Source organism: Mesoplodon densirostris, chromosome 13 (genome assembly GCF_025265405.1).
Source record: "Mesoplodon densirostris isolate mMesDen1 chromosome 13, mMesDen1 primary haplotype, whole genome shotgun sequence".
NCBI classification, from domain to species: Eukaryota; Metazoa; Chordata; class Mammalia; order Artiodactyla; family Ziphiidae; genus Mesoplodon; species Mesoplodon densirostris.
This window is the reverse complement of record NC_082673.1, coordinates 4,027,784-4,053,732: the sequence shown is the minus strand read 5'-3', so window position 1 is coordinate 4,053,732 and position 25,949 is coordinate 4,027,784. Positions and strand designations below refer to the sequence as shown.

Here is a 25,949-nt window from a genome sequence, read left to right as displayed (position 1 = left end):
GGGCAGATAACAGGGGGCAGACGTAAGGGAAAGAGTCCACAGTTACCGCTGGGCCACCTTGAGTGGTTAGGGTTAGGGTTAGGGTCAGGGTTAGGGTCAGGGTCAGGGTTAGGTTAGGCTCAGGGTCAGGGTTAGGGCCTACAGGGGCCTCGGAAAGGGTTAGGGTTAGGGTCAGGGTTAGGTTAGGGCTGGGGTTGGGGTTAGGGTTAGGCCTGTTGACAAGCACCTGCATCACCAGCCAGGGCAAAATCTGCAGAAATAGGAGATGTTTGCCTGGCCCTGTGCTCTTTGCACAGAACTCCCTTGGGGACCTTCAAAGACCTTTGAAACCCTGCTTTTCTCTTCTATGTTGAAGAAGATGCCATGTGTCTAGTACCTGCTATGAAAATGCTTTTCTGATCAATATTGAAATCTTAGATGACAATATAAATGTATATATGTCATTTTATATAAATGTATAGTGACACTTTACCAGCTCTAACATTACTAAAAATCTTTCTTTTCTTTCAGAGACTGGCTTATTTATCATAGACAAATGTTATCATTTCAATATCCAAAGATGCCTTCTCTGAAATGTCAGGTAGCTTTATTAATTGTTTAATAAAAAGCAATCATCAATCAGTCATCATTTTCTTAATGGGTGTAAAAATGTTATACCCATATTCACTAGTTTCATAGATGAACGTAATTAAGACAAGAAATTTGAAACTCTGAGTTTTGAATCATTTGAGTAATAGAAAAGCTGTGGATACTTTAGAAAGCTTCATTTTAAATTACTTAATACTAACTATTAAGATCTTATCTTTCTCTAGGTATGTGAGGGGACCATCTATTCTTCGGCAGCCAATCTCATATGCCTTCTGTAGCTACGGTACTTTATTGCGATAAGTGATATTTATGTTAATGTCCCTGAGATGCCATAAAAATTTGAAATACCTTCTCAAAAAAAATCAAAAATTATTTTTGTTTACATTTGAGTGTATTTTCATTATCTGAGTATAGTTATTGTATGTACAACACCATGGTATTAATTCATATGTTATCAGGATATATAAATAATTGGAATATGGCATTCACCAACATTCCTCATAGAATGTTCTAGCAATGATATTTGTCATTGATCTTTTCTCCATTTTCTAACTGCTAAAATTATTTTGTGATTATATAGATTAACCTGGAATAAGATAAACCAATGGCCACAGTTTACACACTCTGCCGATTAATCACCTGAAAAGTCACAGTTTATTTTTTAAAAGCTGACCATCTGCGATGTTTCCTTTCTACACATCTTGACTGGTTAAGTCATGTTTGCCAAACTTCTCTAGCGTTTCCCTGTACTGAGGAATCCTTCCACTGTGATATATCCAGGCCTTCGCTGTGCTTACAAGTTTCCAGGGATGCCGTTCGGCTTTTGTGTTATGTTGCTATGAAATCTGTCTGAGACTAAAGAAAGTAAATGTCAACAACAGACACTGAACACCTATTGCTACAGTGCTGATGGCAACTAACTTGAACAGTCGCTCTGCATTTATTCAGAACCCACATCACAGGTTTTAAATATATCAACTCTGGTTGGCCAAAAGGGAGAAAGAGATTTCATGGTATATTCCTGTGAAAGTGTTATGGCCTTAATTTCAGATATGCCAAATGAAATAAGGAAGTTGAGGATTTATTAACAAGTTCAGGAGTGGGGCCAGCTTGACAAAACCCTCTTCTGAGGATCCCCAGCTCCTGGGATTACGGGGCTCAAAGAGTTTCCCTGCCTGGCGCTCCCCGCAATCCGCTGTGGTCTCTCAGCATGCAAACTCTGCATCACACCTCCTGAGGATGCGGAGTGGCCCCATCCCCAATGCTTGGGCGTTGGGGGAAGGGTGCTAGAGCCTGCATGCCCACGCGGAGGCTCCCGCGCTAGCACCACATAAAGCCACTGAATAGCGATGACACCAGATGTGCCACTGGCCACGTGGGTCTCCCCACCTGAATGACATCGACCTACCAGACCAGAAGAAACGAGATCTTTGTTCACGTGTTGGGCCCTCACAATGTACTGACCACCGTACGTGGGGCCCTGCCCAGCCCTACCGTTACTGGTCCCAACGGACAGATTTGGAAACAGGAGGAGGAGAAGAAATAATCTGCCCTGGGTGGACGGACGGGGGCAGGCATCCTGGACCACGATGCAATGCTGCCTCACGGGAAACCCAGCACCGGCCGCGTCCTCCTCCCTTGGGGAGCGTGTCCAGTGGACTCAGCCCTGAGAGAGAGCGGAGGGGCTCCCCACAGGCGCTCTTGCGGCCAGAAGACCCCAAGACTCTGGCCTGTCCACGTGTGGTGTGAGCTGGCGGGGAGAGGAGGTGGGCCGTGGATTCCTGATGCCCTTCCGGCCCCACAGCACACAGAGCAGCTCGGAGCTTCAGCGAAATGACAACGGACTTCCGCCTGGACAGCCAGAAGATCCTCTAAGACAACGGCTGACGTGCCCGTAGCGGCCTCAGGCTGCCGCAGGTACACACCCAGGGGGTGCCCCCCGCTCCACGTCCCACGTTCTCGCCAGGATGCCCCGGAAGCTTCTCCTCTCAGCTTACCTGTTCTGCACACTAGGAATATGTTTGCCGCTTCAGTGTTACTCACGGAACATGAAGCACTGCAGTTGCGAGAACATGAGAAGTTAATGTCTTCCAGGTTAGAAAGCGCAGAGCCGTGTCAAACTCTGCTTCTCCCGCTGGAGCCTGAGTCCTACACGCGTCACTGCTCCTTCTCGTGCTCTGCAGATCCTTCTCGTGCTCTCCCATCTGGCCCTTCGCCTCCCTAGGAGTCAACCCACATCAGACTTCTCCAAGGCCTCCTCACTGGCCGTCAGGCCTCCGTCTGGTCTGGCCCTACTATAAGTCACTCTCCTGTTTGCCTCCATAGTTTAAAAAATGTCAGTTATTCTTTCTAAAACCTAAGGCTGCTGATATTAATCCTCTGACCACCCTCCATGGGTCCCCGAGGGCCCTGAGGATCGATTCCAAGTCCTGTGCACGGCCCACAGGTTCCTGAACTTGAGAACAGTTGTCCAAACAATCTCTGAAAGCTAGAATTCCTTAGAAACATCTGCAAAAGTTCCCCACAAGAAAAATAAGTTCATTCCCCACAGCAACCAAGACTAAAAATGATTTAGCTCCGGCCTTTCCTGCTTTCTTTACCATCGTTGGCGTATTTTCCACACAATTAAGCAATCTTCCACATTTCAACAAAAGTTTAAGACATCCTCCCTTTTAAAAACCCAGTTATAAAGCTTAAAATTTTAATTACCATTTCCTGTTTTTATAAGGGCAAGGAGAAAAAAAGGATATATTTTACCTGTAATTTCCAAAACGAAATTCCTCAGTTGCCTCCAGAATTTCTTAAAGGAAGGGCTGGAGTTCGGAAGAATCAGAGTCCAGGGCCTGGCATCCTAGGGAGCCTGTGGCTCAGGAACACTGCTTGGGAGTAAACCTGGCTCTTGCCTGTGCTGGTCAGAGGGAACAGTGACATTTGCATCATCACCGGATTACCTGGAGCAACAGCAAACACTGCATGTGACTCACAAGCGCACGCCAGCGAAGACCAGAGCTCGTCTGAGATTCACGACTCTTAGGATGTATCAGAGGGCACATTCTTCCTATTCTGATAAAGAAACATCCAGACTACAGCACCTATAACTGCTTTTCCTTTCTAGTGGCCTATACCATCCAACCAAATAATCTACTTTCAATAAAACTTTATTAAATGGCCAACAAAATAACCCATTTTGTTCAATAGACCGTCTGTGGCATACAAATAGAATGTGACATGTGAACATGGGAGCTTTTCACCTTATTTTGAAGTTGATGTTTTGAATATTTATCTTGAAAACTATGTTTTCGTTTAATAAGACACCATGAAGTGGAAGTCAAGTCCCCATAACAAGTAGATTGGTTTAACTCAACCTACATCTGTTAAGTGCCTGCTCCATTTAAGATGTGGGCCTGCGGTGGGGGGGGGGGGGAACTAACTTCTAACAGTCACAACCCAGTAATCTTTTGTACTAGACTATTAATATGCAAGCATCAGCTTCACTTGTCACTCTCTCAACACCCAGGTAAGTATGTCTTCAGCCCAGGCAGAGAGGAGCTCTGAGCGATGCCAGTAGCCCAGGGAGGTAAGGGCCCCGGAGGGTGATAAATCCCTTGTCCTCTTCATTACCTTCATTTCGGTCACCAGAGCCCCTGGTTGAGGGTCTCGTACTGTTTTATGTTTAACAGCTTTATTGAGGTGTAACTGAGACACAAGGAGCTGCATGTATCTGATGTGTACAATCTGATGCGTCTTAACATCTGTACAACAGCCATGACACCATCACCACAATCGAGGTAAGAGACTGATCCATCACCTCCCAGAGTTTCCTTGTGTCCCTTTGTTTCTGTTTGTTGTTTGTTTGTTTTTATGGTAAAAATACTCACCATGAGACCGACCCTCGTAACACATTTTGAAGTGCACACCACACTGTAAAGTGCAGGCACCCTGTTGTCCGGCAGATTCTAGAACTCACTCATCAAGTAGAGCTGACACCTTACAACCACTGGAGAGCTCTCCTTTCCCCTCCCTCACCCCCTGGCCACCACTCTTTTTTTTTTTTGCGGTACGCGGTCCTCTCACTGTTGTGGCCTCTCCTGTCGCGGAGCACAGGCTCCGGACGCGCAGGCTCAGCGGCCATGGCTCACGGGCCCAGCCACTCCACGGCATGTGGGATCTTCCCGGACCGGGGCATGAACCCGTGTCCCCTGCATCAGCAGGCGGACTCCCAACCACTGTGCCACCAGGGAAGCCCTGGCCACCACTCTTGTACTCTCTGCTTTTATGAGTTTGACTATTTTAGATTCCTCATGTCAGTAGAATCATGCAGTATTTGTCCTTCTGTAACTGGCTTGATTCACTTAGCATAACATCTTCCAGGTCCATCCATGTTGCTGCAAATGGCAGGATTTTCTTCTTTTCTCTTTTCTTTTCTTCTTTTTTCATATGTGTACGGACTTCACTTCCTTTATGCATTCATCTGTCAGTGGACACCTGGGATGCTGCCGTATCTTGGCTATTGTGTAAAGAGCTGCCATGAGCACGGGAGGGCAGATATCTCTTCGAGATCTGATTTCAGTTCTTTTGGATAAATACCCAGACGTAGGATTGCTGGATCATACGGTAGTTCTAGTTGTAACTTTTTGAGGAATTTCCATACTCTTCTCCATAGCAGCTACACCATTTTAATTTAATACCAACAGTGTACAAGGGTTGCCCTTCTCCACAACCTCACCTACACTTTTTAAAAAATAATAGCCATCCTAACATGGGTGAGGTGACAGCTTGTTGTAGTTGCGATTTGCATTTCCCTGATAACTCATGGTGCTGAGCACCACTTCATATCCCTGTTGGCCATTTGTATCTCTTCTTCAGAGAAATGTCTGTTCAAATCCTTTACCCACTTTATAATTGGCTTATTCGGGGTATTTTGCTATTGCGTTGTGGTCTCACATTTGTTTGAATGCTCAGAGAAAAGGCACAGTCTGTTTGCTTTCCTCCTTGATACAGAAAATATCATTTTTGTGAGAGGAACACACAAGAAACAAAGTTCCTTCGAGTGTAACTTAGAATGTCAATTCTGGAGAGTGAGAAATTCTGTCCAGAAGAAACTGTGCCTTTAGAAACACGGACCATTTTTTTTTGTTTTGCTTTGCTTTTTTAGTTTTTTGGGTTTTTTTTTTTTTTTTTGATACACTAAGCAGCAGGGGGCAGGATGGTGCAGTGGAGAATCAGAGGCTGACCAGCCGAAACCCAGTGTAGGTCCCATCCTGCTGGAAGTAGCTTCCCCTCTGCTGAGTATCTAACACATCTGCAAAGTAAGGACCTGGGTTGGGTAGACTTGACTACAGTAGCATTTTTTTTCTTTCATTGAGTAATATTACTGCCTACCTACTATGTACCAGATGCCGTGCCAGAGCTAGATTAGAGCAGGAAACAAGAGTAAACAGATGAGTCCCTGGCCATTTGGAGTTTACAGTCTTAGAGGATGGTAGACAATTCACAGGTAATTTCACAAGTGACACTGTTTCAAATGGTGCTAAGTCTTCCGATCCCCCCCTTGCCCAGCCCGCTCCCTGCCCAGTCCTGACCCCATAAGGGCTCTGCATGCCCCAGTGCTGCTCCCCAGTCACACACAGGGCTCTTTCCTCCTTCCCAGTTGGGTCTCAGCTCTGATGTCTCTGCTAAGAGCCCTTCTGAGGCCACCCTGTAATGTCAGCTCACCTTACCCCAGTCACTGCGCAGCAGGTCACTCTGTTTTATCCTCCTTGGAGCATTTAGTGCTGCTGAAACAATGTTACTAATTTATTTTGTAAGAATGTAATCCCCAAATGGCCAGTTTTTCCATTGATATGCAGGTGTGCAAACAATTTCATTTCTACCTTGTCCAAAATGGACTGCGAGATATAGAATGAAACACTATTTCTGACCTATTTTCCAAAGATGTTCTGAAGAGTATTTTTAATCAGTGTTAGGTACTGAACATGTTTGTATTTATGGATTTATGCATCTATTTATCTATTTTGCAGCTTGTTAAAGAAATCACATATGTGGACCATTTGTCTCTTTCAGTAAAAGGAATAGACGATTAATTTCTCTAAACTTCAGTTTTCAAATGGGGCTAATAATCCCTCCCTGCAGGAATTTTTTTCGGATTCTTGAACAATATAATGGAAAGCTCCCAGCAAAGTATCAATCATTAGGAGGGTAGGCCCACTAGACCTTCCCTGAATTAGAATGAGTCGTTTAGTGACTATTTGAAAGAGTTCCCAGTAAAATGCTTCCACGTACTCTTACATAGTGCATAACTTGTGACTTTAAGAATCAGCAACCTCACCAGACAGTGAAGTCAGAATCTCAAGGGCAACTCACAACAAAGAAGGAGGCAACAAGCAAAGTAACTGGAAAACATTCTAGTCTGTGCTCCAACCTGCCAAGCAAAAGGAACCACGCAAAACGTGCTGCCCCTTACCCACCCTCCTCGTGGTCCAGCCACGCCGCAGCACTGGTACTGAGGGTATGAGGCCCCGCACGGTCCAGGCAGTAGCAGCATCACCATCACCAACGGGCTGCAGACTGAAAAATGACAGACAGAGGGTCAGAGCGAGAGGGGACACTGGAATTTGGGGTGAAGACTGTAAAACCTAAATTCTCTCCCAAGGCCATTTCTCCGCAGTATCTGAAGGTGCCGTTGCTTTTCTTCTCCTTCTCATGGCTTTAAGCTTTGCGTCTCATCTCTATGTGCTGTTCTATTCCAGGGACTGAATTTTTCATCTTTAGGTAATAATTGCTTGTTGTTTTACTGTCAGATGTTTCCTATTTGCATTTCCTCATGTAGCATCTAAACAGCTTCGAGGAAAAGCCCTACATTTGTCCCCTAAAAACCGGACACGGCCTGTTCCTCTCACGTGTGGAATGCTCAGGCTGGGGGACACTGGTTGAGCATCTGTTATGTGCCCTTGACTCTGGGGACACAAGCCTGGCTGAGAAGCAGATCCCAGACAGTTCCTGCCCCTCCACAAACCCTTGACAACTGAGGTGAGCTTACTTTCCTGGTAGAAAATGTCCCCTGCTTTGTGCTTTGAACAGGTTCTGGAACTGATAGAAAGAAACTGAATAAAGACTTGTTTTTCGAGTGGAGGTTCCTCACTCCTTCAGCACCTCTCCTGACCTCACCTGCCCGTGGGGACAAGTAGGTTGCATTTTCCTGAGCTCAGCTGGCTTGGGTGGTGTCCCTTGAGCTGCTGCAGAACCTTGGTCCTTGGCCAGTTCCTAAGTGCCCTCCCCTGCCGTCCCCCTGAATGGTCCACCCCGCTTCCCTGCGGAAATCCACTGCACATGAGCGCTTGAGGGCGGCTCGACCGCAGGGCTGCCGGCGCTCCAGGGTGTGTATCTTCTCAGAGGGCCATGGCCCTCCCCGTGGAAGCACCCAAAGCCTTGACGTCCCCATGGCCTTTGGAAAATAGAGAGAAGCATGTGTCTCTCCCTGACGTTGGATCGCAACTTATCACCCGGGCACTTGAAGCAACACTGCCCCCCCTAGAAAACAGTCTCTCCAGCTTCTGACTCTCCCGCCTTCTGCTGGTGTATCAAGCCAGGTGAAGACAGTACCTGCCTGGGAAGTGTTCATGGTGCAGCTTGGTGGTCAGGCCATCCCAGCCCCGCAACCTTGGGTGAATCCACCAGCCTCCCTGACTTTAGTTTCTTTAACTATAAAAGGAGGGCAGTAATAGTAATCCTTTAATTGGGTTGTTGAAATCAAATGAGACCATCATATACAGTGCTTAGAACACTGCTCCTGCATAGGGCATGCCCCATACGTGACAAGTGATGCTTTTGTCAGCATCGCGCTCCATCACTCCGTCCCTCCCGATTCCGCCCCCACCGAGGCACGCATGCGCACAGCTTCCTCTGCTTCAGCAGCTCCTCCCTTCATCTCCATCAACTAGATGGGGTGCTGGGCTGCGGGGGTCCACCGGTTTCTCCCCACCTGAGAGAGCAGAATAAAATGAAGACAGCCATTTTCAGACAGCACCTCATTAACCCGTTCATTTTAAGTCTACTGAAAGAACCACCAAAAATGCATGTGTCAATTATATCCTAAAAGTGGAACTCAATCCAGGATGCCAGCAGATAAATGTCATCCAGGACAACAGCCCAACTCCAACATCCCTAAGACCCACTTCACCCTTAACTATGGCCACGTTTCGCCCCAAGGACCAGGATTTAACATTGGACGGTAAACAGTTGAGCAGCAAGATCTACAGAGTATTTTAACCCCTCCCGCTTTCATTAACACAGACTTTCAGGGACACAGCTCCGACTCTAAGCCACAAACGAAGTACCATCCAAACTTCCATCCTCTCCCCCCGCCCCCGGTCTGTACCACTTCAGGTTGCCCACTGGGCTCTGGTGGCCTGATTTTGCTCCGAGGTTTCCCAACCACACAGCCTTGAGTCATTCTTGACTCCCCTCTCCCCTTTCCTTCCTGAATCTAACAAACTACCAACAAACCTGCTGCTACTTGTTCCAGCAGAACGCCCTACCGGCCACACAGCGCAAACGTCTATTGTTGGAGCCACCTTCCAGGGGGAATTCCAGCCCCAGGCGTCCCCGAGGCCCCGTGAAAGCCGGGGAGGGGCCGTTCAGCCTCTCACTCCCTCCTTTCCTGACTCATGGGGAATGGGCTCTCGGCTGGAGCCCAGGAGGGAGGGAAACAACCGGGCAAGAGCTTCCCACCAGCCCAGAGCATCAGGAACAGGGGGCTTTCCCGCCGGGTGGGCCAGGCTCCAGGAGAGGAATGTCTGAGTTCCAAGGCACAGCCTGGGCTGCAGTGGGTCCCGCCCTCTGAAACCCCTTTGAAGCCGGGCAAACGTCTGGCCAAGGGCAAGCTTGAGAGCTCCTCCACTTACCCTGGGAGGGGCGGTTTCCTGCCTGCCTTTCACAGGACGGAAGTGCAGTAACAATCATTTTGCATGATTCTCAGTTTAGACACAAAATCTAAAAACCCAATAAAAATAAGCTCGATGTGACATAATGCATCAGACGGGCCAAGACTTATTCAACTACCTTACAGACCTATTATCATAATATACTTTTTTTTTTATGGGTTAGAGACTCTTTCCCATCAAAATCAGATTAAACATGCCTGGCTCCTTGAACAATTTCAGACCTGGCTCCACCTTGACTGCGCTTCTCCGAACCTATTCAGGTGGTTGATTTCTCCTAAAACTTGGCACCCAGAGGGAATGCAGGGCTCCTGCGCGGGCCTTGAAGGCAAGTTTTCTGCCCTCACCTTTGCAGTGTTTCCACAGCTCAGCCTCAGCTAAAATCCTTATTCTTTTCCACATGAACTGCTCCCATGTTCAGGTCTTCTGTCTGGATGAAGGGAATTGGGTTTGAAGGCTTTTGTTTGTGTTTTTTGTTTTGTTTTGCTTTTTGGAGAATCAGAGAAAATTACAACTGACGAGTTCATAGAAATTGCTATTACAGCATTTTCACCTTGTGGGTTCCAGCCCATGTGTGGGCCAGGAAATCAGTTCAATAGGTCACCACCGGCTTTTTTTTTTTTTTTTTTTTTTTTTTTTTTGTGGTACGCAGGCCTCCCACTGTTACGGCCTCTCCCGTTGAGGAGCACAGGCTCCGGACGCACAGGCTCAGCGGCCATGGCTCACGGGCCCAGCCGCTCCTTGGCATGTGGGATCTTCCCGGACCGGGGCACGAACCCGTGTCCACTGCGCCACCAGGGAAGCCCCAGCTTTTTCTTTAAAAATGAAATAACATGGACTAGAAGATAGCAGAGTGTGTTGCATTAATGAATGGCCAGCATTCGTTCATGTAAGTTTTGTTTCAGGTCATAGATGTGTCTGTGTACCTGGGGGGAGGCGGGCGGCAGTGGTACTGGGTTATGACTACAGTTGAGCTTTGGTCAAAAAATTTAAAAGCCACTGGTCTAGTCCAGCCAGGAATGAGCAGTGTGCTATGATCAACAAGCACCTGCTTGGAATCTAGAGTCAGAAAATCCCTGGGTTTAAGCCTGGGCCCTGACATGCAGGAACGGCATGACCACAGGACCCTGTTACGCTTCACTGAAACTCAGCTCAATTCCTCACCTATGAAACAGGGAAAACAACAGTATTTTCCTCCGAGAGGTATTAAGGAGAAGCACACTGATTCTCACCTGCAGGGACTAAGCACATTTGTACCATGTGCCGGGAAACGCGCCATGAACTTTGCCTGCATTATGCTCCTGACCTCCAGCATGACAGCGCTTTGTGTTCGATATGACTGCCTCCACCCATCCGATGAGGAGAGTGAGGCCGTTTGGTCCAACATGTGAACGTCCACCTTTCACGACACTGGCCCTAAGTCCACTGTGCCTCTATCCAAAGGTGAGGATGCGCTTAACGTACTTAGCGCCATTAGTACTAAGTACTTAGTACTGACACCAAGGAGCCTTTGCAGTTCAGTGCTACTCAAAGGCAGGCCCTTCCCAAGATGGAGGGTTGGTGCCGGAATGCGGGTGGATGCCCGGCCTCCCTCAGCAGGTGAGTTTTACCTGTTTGGCTCCACTAAGCAATGTGCTTCGTGATGAATTTCACTGACACCTGGCAGGAGCACCTGCCCTCATCCAGGACAGACAGCACGGGCGGTCCATGGCCCACACGCTGAGTAGCGCTGCGTGAGACGGTACGGTTATCAGCATCACAGCTATCGTGACACGCTCTTCCAGACCTGCCCTTTCACTGTCCAAAGCTCTTTTTGCTGCTCCATCAAAGGCAACCTTGTGCCTCCACCCCATCCACTGGCAGCCCGCGGAAAAGCCCACCGAATCTTTACGATATGTCCAGAGGCCCCCAGGCTCCTCCCTGGTTTTGCATCACCCGCCCTCCTGCTAAAGTTTGTCTTTTGTGTCTTCCTGGAAGACGCTGATAAGGACGTTGATCGAGATGGGGCCGAGGACAGATCTGCTCCCAGGCACAATGACTAGAACAATCTCTAATCCACTCAAGGCCTGTGCGCGTCTTCACGGCCGTGTTGGCTTCACTTTCCAGAGTGTGAACAGGGTGGAAGGAAGCCCTGGGAGATGAGCTGCTGTAAGGGCTCCATCTTGTGGTGCACACGTGTCAGTGCGCCTGCAGCGCGGAGATGCTGAACTGGGGGAAGGCTGGATGGACAGACAGGGCGTAACAGCACCTGCGAGCTTAGAGGGTATTGGCCTCACTCTCTGGATCTGAACAGTGAATCCTTTTTCCTCATCACGTCTCAAAGTAAATCAGACTGGCCCTGTTCCTTTGGTTCACCACTGTGAATTCAATCAGTGTAACGCCACCTATTCGCTGCATGGCCCAGAAAAAAAATTTTTTTTAATGAGCTACCTAGGTAAAGAGACAAAATTTTTATAATACTTTCTTCCATCCATAGTTCTACATCTGAAATGAAAATTCCCTTTCCTTTTGCTCACGATGTGGAAATTAACTCTAAGGAACCCTGGATTTAATGCGGGCGTCTGTGAAGAAGGAGGCACTGCTGCCCTAGCCAGGCTGCTTCCTCCTGATCCCCAGGACCGACGCCAGCACGAACACCATGGTCACACGGGCCTGCTTCTCCCACACCTGGATCCCACCTCCTCCAGGTGTGACGTGATGCTGCCTTCCCCAATCCACCCAGATGTCTACTCCCTCCTAGGGTATGAGATAGCTGGGACCAAGGGCGTGTTTCAAACACACAAGCAGGCACGAGTCTCTGATGTGAGTTTAAATGATCCTGTCTCAGTCTGAGCTGGGGGGTAGGGATCAGCTGACGCTGCACAGGTAGGGCCTGTCGGGGTTGAGGGTGGTTCAGAGGGACCTGAAAGTTGCAAGAAGAATGAGAAGCAGCAGTGCCCTGGGATCATAATATCAGGAGTATGACTGTGTTTCCTAAAGCAAACTCAGAGCTCAAAACCTGAAAGGGCAAATATGAGAAAAACCGTGTCGTCATTTACATGGCCTACGTACACACAGTGGTGGTATGTTTCGAAATCAGGGAGAACAGAATCCTGCCCAGAGGTTCACTGTCTGGAAGGAGGCTGACGTGTGAATAAGTAGCTGTACGTGTTCCTAAAACTCTTGCGATGGATGCTTTGAAAGAAGAGCAGGCAGGAGTGAGACCTGGTGTGACTTCCTCTCAGGAACCACCAAATGGATGCATTTTATCTGACAATCCTCTCTACCATCAATTTATAAACTCCAAAGCTGGAGCATCTCAACCCCATAACACCTCTGGAATTTTGATTATAGTTCTTTCTTAGCCTTGAAACAAACTTAGAGTGAATGTAATAGAGCACCTTAACCTTACAGGTGAGAAAAAGACTGGCTGATAAAACAGCATCTTCGTGCAAAGCGTTTACACTTCTTACACCAGCTGGCTATGATGCTTGTCTTGCAGCTTACTGCTCCATGAAACTGCTTCGAGGGGTCAGAGAAATAAACCACATCTTACATATTAAAGACCGGTCACTTTACCCAGTAAATGCCTTTTGGAGGTCTGCCCTTTACTGGAGGAAAGTTATTAAAGTAAAAAGTATACAGTCAGTACCTTAGTAATTAATGAAATAACAAGAAACGCAATCCCTTACTAAGGAGAATGTTTTCACTTAACATTTCTCTTTTTATTTCACTGGGGAACTTAAGGTAATGATCTAGGAATATCTTAAGTCTCTCCTCCATTTCATCTTCCATTGGTGGCATCTCTAGAACATCATCGAGGGGTAGAGCATTCTTCTTGAAAGCAAAGTGCAGAAATTTGAGATGCTTAATTCAGAATGCTCCTCAGCTGGTGACTATTTGGGAATTTGAAAAAGCATCACCAATAGGAATGGTCGGTGATATTGGGAAAGTGACATTTTTTCATACATTTCCCCTTAATGTAAGTAGCAACTTAGTTGACTTTGGTAAGCATTAGTAGTAGTTAAATGTGCATTAAAATAACTAAAGATCTAATATGAACTCCCTGAATATAAAGCAAAACGCCTTGGCTTCATTGTCATACGGACAATAAAAAAAACATGTGTAGCCATCGTATTTACAAATCATTCAAGTGGTCAAGAACAGAAATTAGATATCACTAAATTCTATAATCCATATAACTAAGGAGGGTGAGGGTTCAAATTGGCTTTGACCTAAATCTCTCTTTCTTAAGGAAACTGGAGGGAGACACACTGCGTTTGGGGGGTCACCCAAATTCTAGTCACATGAGAGCTGTACTTAGTCTGCTTCCAGCCACATGGCTGATCAAGCTGAGAGGAGGAAGAGCTGGGGGCGAGGAGTGGAAGGACCCTCTAGAAACAAACTAATAGAATTGTCTGGTATGATATCACTTTCTCTAACAGTGTACTTGGGGGATAGAAATTCCTGGAAACGAAGAGAAGCCTCAGAACAGAGTGTAGACGCTGTTGCCATGGAGACCCACAAGGATTTCAGACTTGGCCTGAAAGCTGGGATTTTAATTCCAGGGAGAGGACTGGAGAAGAACGAAAGAGGGAACTGGTACTGAGCCAGCTGCTCAAGACCCAGATGTGTCAAAAGGCCGGCCAGCCTGAGAGGCAGACAAGAAAATTCTTTGTCCTCGTCCCAGGAAGCAGCAAGGAAACTTTCAGTCTCCAGGTACCTTGTATTAAAAAAATGACTTGCAAGAAATCAAAACCTCAGACTATACCCTGTGCAGATGTGAATTTACACCACCCAAAGGGAGCAGGAACCACACTCAAGAGTTAAACATGAAGATTGGTCCAGGACAGTGAAATCCTGAGACCCCCGCAAAAACAAATGAAAAGCTGTTCCGTAGGAAAATGCACACAACACATGGCATTATGGGTCCTCCATAGAAAGGATAGTCCTTGCTGACAGCAAATCAAAATTCAAAGTGACATGATCGAAACTCCTCACGCAAACACCACTGAAGCTACATGAGGAAGCGCCGTGAAAGACAGATGGGCAGACTCGACACAGGAAGAATCAGCCCTCAAGAAGTAGAGGAAATGGAAAAACCTGAAAGACACCACTAAAAAAAGATACATTTAAACTTGCATGGATTAACATAAGCAATAACAAAAGGCAGGACAGCATTTTAAAAGATCAAGAATTTTTGAAAAAAAACAAATATGAAATGTAGGAATTCAAAAAATTATTCTTTGGATTTCTAGATTCAGCATGGCGACACAGAGAGCTGGAAAGAGAGTCACACCCACCCTGACAATAAGAAAACTGCTGGACAAATTGCAAATTAATTACTTTCCTTGTCCCCCTTAGAGAACTAAGGTCACAAGAGCAAATAGCTAACTGGAAATCTTCAAAGAGGCAAGGTGCCTGTAGCGAGAAACAGGACCCATGCTTTTCCTTACCTGGGGCAGATATTGTCAGAGGCTGTAGAGTCAATAAGAAGCTTCAGCTAGATACTTGTAATAACGTGCTAAAAGCTGAGTGTGGAGGCTGAGGGAGACCTGGAGACCCTGGAGACAGCAGACGGAGCAGGGTGGCAGCTCTACAAGAAATGTTAAAAACAAGTTCTTCAGTCAGAAGGAATGCAATATAGGTAAGAAACTTGGATCTACACAAAAAAATGAAGAGTATTGGAAATGGACCATACGGAGTGGGATGAATTGGGAGATTGGGATTGACATATATACACTACTACGTATAAAGTAGATAACTAATAAGAACCTGCTGTAGAGCATAGGGAACTCCACTCCATTTCGCTGTACAGTAGAAACTAACACAACATTGTAAAAAAAAAAAAATGATACCCCTCCCCAAAAAAAGAGAAATGGAAAATACAAAGTTCAAATAAAATATTTTTTCTCACTTTAATTGCTCTAAAGATAATTGAATGTTTAAGAAAACAATATATTCTTCATTGATAGTTTAAATAAAAGTAGAATATAACAGAAACAAATTTGGGCAAAACCCCAAATACTGGGGGGAAATGGTTCTAAGAGGAAGTCTCAACCAAAATTGAAAAATATTTTGAACTGAATAAAAATTAAAACACAACACATCAAAATTTGTGAGATGCAGCTAAAAGAGTGCTCAGAGGAAATTCTTAGCACTAAATGCTTATATTAAGGAAGAACAAAGATCTGACCTAAATTTTCACCTTAAGAAATTAGAAAACGAAAAGTAAATTAAACCCAAAGCAAGCAGAAGGAATAAAAGAATAATGATGAAGACAGAAATCGATGAAGCTAAAAACAGAAAAACAGGGGACTTCCCTGGTGGCGCAGTGGTTGAGAATCCACCTGACAATATAGGGACACGTGTTTGATCCCTGGTTGGGGAAGATCCCACATGCCACGGAGCAACTAAGCCCATGCACCACAACTACTGAGCCTGTGCTCTAGAGTCCATGAGCCACAACTATTAAGCCCGTGTGCCACAACTACTGAAGCCCACGCACCTAGAGCCCATGCTCCTCAACAAGAGAAGCCACCACAATGAGAAGCCCACGCACCACAATGAAGAGTAGCCCCCACTTGCCACATCCAAAGAAAGCTCACACAGCAATGAAGACCAGACGCAGGCAAAAATTTTAAAAATAAAAAAAATTTTAAAGAATTTTTTTTAAAACACAGAAAAACAATAGAGAAAACCAATGAAACCAAAGACTGATTCTTTGAAAAAAATCAATAAAATTGGCAAACCTCTAGTGAGTCTGACCAAGAAAAAAAAAAGAGAGAGAAGACATAGATAACAATACCAGGAATGAAAGAGGGAACTTCACTCTCAACCTCACAGACACTAAAAGGATAAAGGAGAATAAAACAAACAACTGTAGACTCATAAATTTGGCAACTTAGGTGAAATAGATCAGTTCCTTGAAAGACATAAACTACCAAAATTTACTGAAAAAGAAATAGAGTCTGAATAGTACTATATTTATTAAAGAAATTGAATTTGTAACTGAAAACCTTCCCACACCGAAAACCCCAAGCATAAATGGCTTCTGGTGAATTCCACCATCATTTAGGGAAAAAAATAATGCCAAATCTACCCAATCTCCTCCAGGAAGAAAAAAAGAGTAGGAAACAATTTCCAAGTCATTTTATGAGGCTGGAAGTAAGCTAATATTAAAACCAGACAAAGATATTACAAGAAAAGAAATTTGCAAACCACTATTCTTTGTGAGCCTAGATGTAAATTTCTTCAAAAAAAACTTCAGAAAATTGAATCCAGAAATATATACAAAAGACTATACATGCCAATCAAGCAGGATTCATCCCAAGAATACAAGGCTTATTCAACATATTTTAAAATCAATTAGTGTAATTCATGATATTAAGAGACTGAAGAAGAAAAACCATATAGATACCTTGATAGCTTCCAAAAACAGCATTTGACAAAATTCAACATCTATTCGTGATAAAAAACTCTCAGCAACCTAGAAATAGAAAAGAAGTTCTTTAACCTTATAGAAAGCGTTTACATATTACATAAAACCTACAACTAACCTCAATGGTAAAAAAAAAAAAGAATGCTTTCCCTCTAAGATGGGAACAAAGACAGGATATCTTCCCTCACCACTCTTGTTCCATATCAATATCTTGTTCGAAGACTAGAACTTCTGCTGGAAGTTTTTACAATAGGCAGGAAAAAGAAAAGGCATACAAATAGGAAAGAAAGAAATAAAACTGCCTCTATTCTCAGATTACATGATGGTCTTGAAGAAAATCCCAATCTACAAAATCATCTCTTAGAACTAAAAAGTGAATTTAACAAGATCACAGGATACGTGGCCGATATATAAAAGTCAGTCATCTTCCTATATACAATAAACAATTGGAATTTAAAACTCCAAAAACAATACCATTTACAATAGCACTAAAAATGAAATACTTAGGTATAGATCTAATAAGAGTCTGTATGCTAAAAATTACAAACACTAATGAAAGAAATGAAAGATCTAAATAAAGAGATCTACCATGTTCATGGATTGAAAGACTCAGTATTTTAAGATATCCATCTTGTCAACTGATAAATAGATTCAGTACAGTCCAAATCAAAATTCCAGCAAGTTTTTGTAAATGTAGACAAGTTAATTTTAAAATTTAAATGGAAAGTCAAAGGAAAAAGGAAAGCCAAAATAACTCTGAAAAAGAAGTACAAAGTTGGAGGACTCACTCTACCTGACTTCAAATTTTATGATAAAGCTACAGTTATCCAGACAGTATGTTATTGGTGAAAGAGTATGTGGATTTCACAATGGAACAGAATAAAAAGCCCAGAAATAGACTCACACAAACATAGTTCACTTTTGGCAAAAGTACAAAGGGAATTCAATGAAGAAAGTTTTATCTTTTCAACAAATGTTTCTGGAACAACTGAGTATCCATGTGCAAAAAAGTCAAAAAAAAAGAACCTTAAAATTATACCCCAATTAAAAATATATGTATATTTTCATTAAAATTTTTTTTAAAAAAGAACCTTGACACATACCTCATACCGTGTACAAAAATTAACCCAGAATAAATCATTGATCTAATTCTAAATCTAAAAGTTTAAAAGTTCTAGAAGAAACAGAGAAGAAAATCTGTGTGAACTTGGGTATGGTGACAAGTTTTTAGATGTGATTCTAAAAACATGAGTCATAATAGAAAATTTGATAAATTGTACCCTTAAAAATTTTGAAACGTTTGCTCTGTAAAAGACACTGTTAAGAGAATGAAAAGTCAAGCCACAGACTTGGAGAAAAATATTTATGTATCCTATATCTGATAAAAGTCTCATATCCATGTAGAATATATAAAGAACCCTTAAAGCTCAACAATAAGAAACAACCCCCCTTTAAAAATGAGCAAAATACATGAAAAGATACTTCTCCAAAGATAATATACAGATGGCAAATAAGCATTTGAAATGATGCATTAACAAAGTTAAATTAGGGAATTCCTTGGCGGTCCAGTGGTTAGGACTCCGCACTCTCACTGCCAAGAGGCCGGGTTCGATCCCTGGTCAGGGAACTAAGATCCTGCATGCTGCATGGTGAGGCAAAAAAAAAAAAAAAGTTAAACTAAAATCACAAATTGGGACCACTACATACCTGGGATGGCTAAAATTCAAAAACTAACCCTGCAAGACCGGTGAGGATACAGAGCAACAGGAACCCTCAGTCACTGTTAGTGGGAACACAAGTGACACAGCCATTGTGGAAAACAGTGTAACAATGTCTTACAGTGTTAAATACATGCTTGCCACATGGACCCAGAAATCCCGCTCCTAGGTATTTGCCCAAGTGAACTGAAGACATGTGTTCCCCTAAAAACCTCTGTGCACATGTTTCTAACAGCTTTATTCACATCCTCAAACTGGAAAACAAACCAAATGTGCTTCAACAGGTGGCTGGATAAACAAACTGTTTATGTGCACACACCAGAGCACTACTCGGACACAAAGGACAAACTGTCAGCTCATGCAACAACAAGGATAAACCTTAAATAAATTTTTCTAACTGAAAGAAGCCGGTCCTGAAAGACTTCATACTGTAAGATTCCATGTATATGACATTCTGACAAAACGGTGCAGACATAAATCACATCAGTGGTTTCCAGGAGTCAAAGGTAGAAGGAGTGATTAACTGAAGGGGCCACACAGGGACTATTAGGGGAGCACTGAACACAAGTCTCCTTGGAAAATGGCAGGTCAAGATGACAAAATATTAATAAATGTTTTCTCCATTGATAGGCTTGATCTAAGGGAAGTACATGTGAAATATTGCACCCAGCAAATAGGAAATACTTCTCTGGTTCAAGCATACATGAGATATTGGAAAGTTAAACATAAACACACATTAAGTCAAAAGGAAATTCAATATATATTTTTTAAATTATATACTGACCACATTGTCGGATCAAAATTCAGTAACAATAAAAATCAGTAACAAAAAGGTTACTGACACACATACCCCCCAACACACATACTTTTCTTTAGAAACTACAAAGCACACTTCTAAAGAATTCATGGACCAAAGGAGGAATCATAAGAAAAATTACTAAATATTTAGATTTAAGTGAGGGTGAAAGTGATATATATTTTTTCCATCATCACATTTGCATATACACACATATAAACGTGTTATACAAATATAAATACATACTTTAAAATATGTAAATACATATACACACACACACAAATAGGATGATGGAAAATAAGAGACAAAGCACAAGAAACAGAAAAAACAGAGGATAAGTTCAAGAGTGCTAACATCTGAATAATAGTTTTTCCATAAAGACATAAAAAATAGTGATGGTTTTATCCTAGAAATAATTACAGAAATTTCCCTACTACTGAACGAAATGAGTTTCCAAACTGAATGGGCTTTTACTAAGCTCCCAGGACAATAAAAGAAAAAGACCCACACCAAGGCAGGTAATAGAGACAGATACAAATGACATATATTTCAGAAACTTTTAAGAATCGTGAAATGATCAGGAATAATAGGCACCCCTCTCAGGAAGCCACTGAAGAATGCAGTCTATCAAAAGAATAGCATAAACAGAGGGGTAAAAACTAGATGTGGGGACCAGTGGCAGAACATTGGAGAAAGTCCCCTTTGCCTTTCTCTGGTGTTCAAGCCACTGGTCCCTGGCATAACAGTGAAGAGAAATCCCTGGACAGGATCCCCAGAGCAAGCCTAGAGCACAAGAAGTAAAGACTGGAAGAAGCAGACAGAGGATTCTAGGAGGGTTATCTCTGAGAAAGAGATAAAATCAATCAAATACCTGATGTGTGTGGCCAGTGAGAAGAGATTTAAACTTACAGAGGAGACCTTGGGAAGGAAAGAAGGATAAGAAAGTAGAAAACCAAGGAAAACAAAAATCAAAAGCCTATTATTAACTTGAGGGAGGAAAAAGATTGTGAAACAGGAACTGTAGTCACAGTATACTGCATACTTCTTCTGTGAATAATCCTTATATATCCATACAATAGTGTAAACACTGAGTATAGATTTAATGTAAAATGGTGACATGGAGGCTCTAGGAGGACACAGGGAGAGGAAGGATGTGGGAGCACCTACTATCTTCCACAGCCGGAGGTCAGTAGATAATAAACTGAAACACCCAGCCATGAGAATACATCACGTTAATTAGAAATCAAGAGATAAACACAGAGGAAACTGTTTAGAACGTTGAAAGCCAGTTGCCCTTGTAGACTGCGGCGAATAGGGACGGGGATAGTGGAAAGGGAATGCTTCTTGTATTAAAATTCTTGGTGATACTTGAAGCTAAATACACGTAATACTCTGTGGGCTACCACAAAATCAATAGTCAGAGAGAATGTACATGCTTACGTATAAATACTAGGAAAAATGGAAATGAACAAACTATGCATACAACTCTAGGAGTTTCTAAAAGAACACAGTTAACCCAAAGAAAGGAAAATGAAATAAATAATGAAACATGATGAACTAAGAGGAAATTAAAGAAAAGAGGGATAGATAGAAGCAAAGACTGAATCTTTGCAACAAACCAATAAAACAGATTTTACTCTTTCCATGAAAAAACAGGTCATAAAAGACACAGTAAAACTTTTAAGACATCATAAAAGAATACTCCGAACAACTTTATGGCAATAAACCTGACAACTTAAATGGAGTGGAAAATATGAATTGCTAAAATTAACTCAAAAAGAAATTGAAAGTATGAATAGACATAAAACATTAAAGAAACTGAATGAGTCATCAATGTCAGAAAATCTCCAGGCCTAAGCAGTTTTAAAGGCGAGTTTCACCAAAACTTTGAGGAATAGATCATTCCTATCTTTACATTAACCCACTCAAGAAAACAGAAAAAGAATGAAGACTAAACTCATTTTTTTGACATTTATAAACCTTGATATCAAAAACAGATGGAATAGCATGAGAAAGGAAGCTTGTCGGCTGATCTCAGTTTTATGTTGTGGTAGTTGCAATAGTACTAATGGATAAAATCTACTGAGAACTTTATAGGTGTCAGATGCTGCTATAATGGCATTTTGGTTGTTTTTGTATTGAGATATAATTGATATATATACAAAGAACTGCACATATTTATGAATAAAATTTGATGAGTTTGGACATATGCAAACACCATGATACCATCACCACAATCAAGGTAATAAACACATCCATCACCTTCCAGTTTTCTTGTATCCTTTTGTTGTTGGTTTTTTTTTAATTGTGTGTGTGTGTGTGTGTATGTGTGGTAAGAACACAACATGAGTATTGCCCTCTTAACAAATTCTGAATGCACACACCATATTGTTAACTACAGGTACCATGTTGTACAGCAGATTCTAGAACTCATATAGCATAACTGCAACTACACCCACAAAATAACAACTCCCGCCTCCCCTGCTCTAAGGGTATTATAAGTACTAACTTATTTAAAAACAGCCTTATCAAGAGGATACTATTATTATGCCTATTTTATCAGTCAGGATACTAAGGCACAGGTAGTTAAGTAACTTGCATGTGACATGAACTCAAGCAGTCCTCCAGAGTTCTGTAGTAGTGAAGCTCAGTGCAGGCCATCAGTGGAGGACAACCTTAGTTCCAACTAATCATTTGAGGACATAGAGCTGACACAGTGCAGGTGCACAGCTGGACCAAGGTAAAAATACTAGCCAACAGAATAAAATAAGAATAAGAAATATTACCAAGTGCTGAAAAGGAAACACAAGTATTTTTATTTATAGACAATATAATTGTCTACATAAAAATCCAAGAGGATCTATAGACAAAGTATTAGAACTAATGAGTTCCTCAGCAAGATTGCTGAATAAAAGTTCATGATTTACTAAATACTTACAAAAATCTATCAGGAATGTCATCTTTCAAAAATCTCATTCAAAGTTCAGCCAAAACTACAAGGTACCCATAAAGAAATCTAAAAAAGGATGTATAAGATATGTATTAAGAAAAATTACAGTACTTTCTTGAAGGCTTTTACAGAAGACCTAAGTAAATAAGAAAAATGCTATGTTCATGAAAAGGAAAGCTCAACATCATAACAATGATAATTTCCCCAAAATAGATCTATAAATGTAATGTTATTCTAATCATGATACTAACCACATTTTTCAAAGACAACTCTAATAACTCATTTGAAGAAGTAAGATGCAGTTTTGGAGAGTAAGGTGAAGGAAGAAAGAAGGAAAATTCCCTACCAAATACTGACGTATCATAAAGCTATAATAAATTTTTTAAAGTGTAGAGTTCATGAAAGTATACACAAATAAGCTTGGAAAAGAATAGAGGGACTAGAAACAGACCGTTGTATATACGGGAACTTGGTATATAATGGAAATTGCATTGCAAATCTAATCAAAAGCTTTATTCAATATATTTTTTCAGGAAATGGTTTAGCCAATTCCTACCTCATCTTCTACTCCAAGGAATCCTAATAAAGATCTAAATGGGAAAGGCAAAACTACGAAAACTTTTAGAACACAGTATACGAGAATACATCTCTGACATCAGGGTAGGGAAAGTTTTTCAAAACAAGATGAAACTCATAAACCATAAAAAAGAAAGATTAGTAAAATTGACAAAGTTAAAATAAAATCTCCCGTATGAAGAAAAACACCATAAACATTGTTAAGAGACAAATTACAAACTGGGAGAAAATATTTGAATTGTGTACAATGGACAAAGAATTACAGTCAGTCCTCACTATTTGAAGATTCCATGTGTGTGAATTCACCTATTTGCTAATATTTATTAGTAACCCGCACATCCATACTTCTGGTGCCTTCGTAGCCATTCCAGCCATGCACAGAGAAGTGAAAATTTTGACTAATCTGACACATACATTCCCAGCAGAGGCCAAACAAGGCTACATTCTGCCTTCTTATTTCAACACTCATACCGTACATGAGTCCTTTTTGAAGCCTATTTAGTGCCATATTTTCTCATTTTTGTGACTTTTGTTGGTGAATTCATGATTTTAAATGTCTCCCAAGCTGAAGTGCTATCTAGTGTCCTAGGTGCAAAAAGGCTGTGATGTGACTTAAGGAGAAAACATATGTAATCCATGTATTAGAGAAGCTTTGTTCAGGCATGAGTTATGGGGCCCTTGCTTGTGAGCTCAATATTAATGAAGCAACAATATAAATGAGGTGTCTTTAAACAAAAACACACATAAAACAAGGTTATGTATTGATCTGCTGACAAAATTAGAGCAGCCAAAGGCTCACAAGAACCTGACCCCGTATTTCCTCTAGAAGCCATGGTTCTGTATTTGCTAATTCAGTGTTCGCGGTGACTTTCTAGAACAATGAGAATAATGAGAATTGACCATACTTTCATGAATATAAAGATCCACAAATCAAAAGGGGAAGAGAAACAACTTGATAGAAACATGGCAAAGCAGACAAAGAGGCAAGTCACAGAAGACACCAGGAGGCCAGTAAGTATGAAAAGATGCCCAGCCTTCTCCATTCATAAGGAAAATGCAAAATAAAACCACAGGCTGTCTTGTCACAGCTATCAAATTAGCAAAAACACGATACTAATATTGATAGAGGAGAAAATAGAACTCTCAAACAGGCATTGCTGTGGGAATTGTGACTGTGATTAATTTGGAGAGCAATGTGGCAATTTCTATTATGGTTGATAATATGCAATTCCTATGACCCAACAAATCCACTTCTAGACAGACAGCTTAGAGATAACCATTGGTCCCCTGAGTTCAAAAACATGAAGTGTCTAAATGTGCATCAATACGGCCATGGGTAAGTAAACTCTGTGTCATGCATTAGGGAAAATCAATAAACTAGATGTACGTATATCAATATAAACAAATCTCAAAAACATTTTGCAGACTGAAAACATTATAAAAAATATGTATTACAACAATTACATAACTTTTTAAAGCACATATTGTTGACAGGTACACAAACACCTATATAATTATGATGCAATAATACACATTATTTCAAAGAGGAAGGAAATAGTACTGAGGATAAATAATAATATATAATATTAATACTAAAATCTTTACCTATAATATAAGCACATTCAGTTAATCTTCAAAAGAGTCCTATGAAGTAGGTATCACTACCTTATAATATTTATGTTATAAACATTATAATATTTCAGATGAGAAAACTGAGGCATAATTAAGCAACATACCAGGAAATCCTCCTAACTGCAATGTTAAAACAGGAACAATATAAGTCTCAGGATCTTCCTCGGGTTTTTGAGTCTGTAAAATCTAAACTGAACAATTGGCTCATGTGCCTGGTGAGAGCTGGGCCTCCATGGCCCTTGCTTCTCTCAAAGAGGAGCCTTGTTAGATGCCACGGCTGGGCACACAGGCTGTCAGACACATGGGTCCTTCCTCGATTTTGCTAATTCATGATAACCTGAGACATCATTTTTTTATACCCTTTTATACCCTTCAAAAGTGGAACCCTAGAGCTCCTCTGATGAATCTGGTCAAGATGTCCTTCCCCTTTTCATTCTAGTCTTTTATTTCAAATACTTTATTTACTCAGCAACTTTCGGGTTTTAATATTTTAGTGTGAGTCAGATTGGCAAATGCAGAATAACTTTGGCAGTTAGTTCTGGTATTTGGGTGATATATGGAATTTGATTTATACAGGGCTGGAACCACAGAAGTGGAAGAGACACAGCCCCTCATTCTACAAAGTGGCTTCTGCAGTATCACATTCAGGGTCAAAACTAGAACCCTACCCCATTTTCTCAAAAATATTAACTAAGAAAAATAAGCTTTAGAACATTGAGAGCTTCTCGCAGTAAAAGCTGTTCAGAACACTGGTGTGCAGTCTGATGTCCTCCGTGTGGATAACCCTGGAAGCATAAAAACAACAACAGGATGCTCGCAAGGTACCAAGCTAACCGCTCACACAGCTGCAGCCTGACACTGAGTAGCTTATGCGGGGACCAGAAGTGTGGAATTGCACACAGAGAACTCTCCCTCATTATGAGCACGATTGGAAACCAAAATTCATTTGTTCTGTTTTTCCTCCTTCCAAGTAAAGCATGTTAAAATCCTCATCTCTATTAAGAAACATCTTCAAAAAAAAGAAAAAGAAAGTTGCAAGGACATGAATGTACTGTTTCATGAGTATTTTCTTACTTACCGTGACACTTTTATACTCTGACCCACTCTTACAAGTGATCCAGCAAAACTCTACATCTCAAATCCCACACAAAAAAAGGAGAAAACAATACTCTAAGATGCACGTAATGGCCTCTAGCATATCTTAGCTGACTCAGCGGTGGTATTCCAACACGTGATTTTTTAAAAGCCTGATGATCCATGGATATTTCCTTTACACAATTCAAACGTGCCCATAAACAAGTATGAACACTGCACTGGCTCTCATGAAAAT

The 25,949-nt window shown here is 42.0% G+C and overlaps 1 long non-coding RNA gene across 3 annotated transcripts in view; it reads right to left on the bottom strand.

Moving 5' to 3' along the window:
- Positions 1-8,315: 8,315 nt before the first annotated feature.
- LOC132500987 (uncharacterized) overlaps positions 8,316-25,949 on the bottom strand; it is a 68,793-nt gene continuing 51,159 nt past the window's right edge. The window contains exons 3-6 of one of the 3 annotated variants that reach the window (XR_009534105.1): positions 16,927-16,995; positions 14,963-15,102; positions 9,492-9,579; positions 8,316-8,569 (exon numbers count right to left, since the gene is read on the bottom strand). This is a non-coding gene — a long non-coding RNA (uncharacterized LOC132500987). The remainder of the gene's footprint in view (positions 8,570-9,491; positions 9,580-14,962; positions 15,103-16,926; positions 16,996-25,949) is intronic. The other 2 variants (XR_009534106.1, XR_009534107.1) reach the window with 2 other exon arrangements.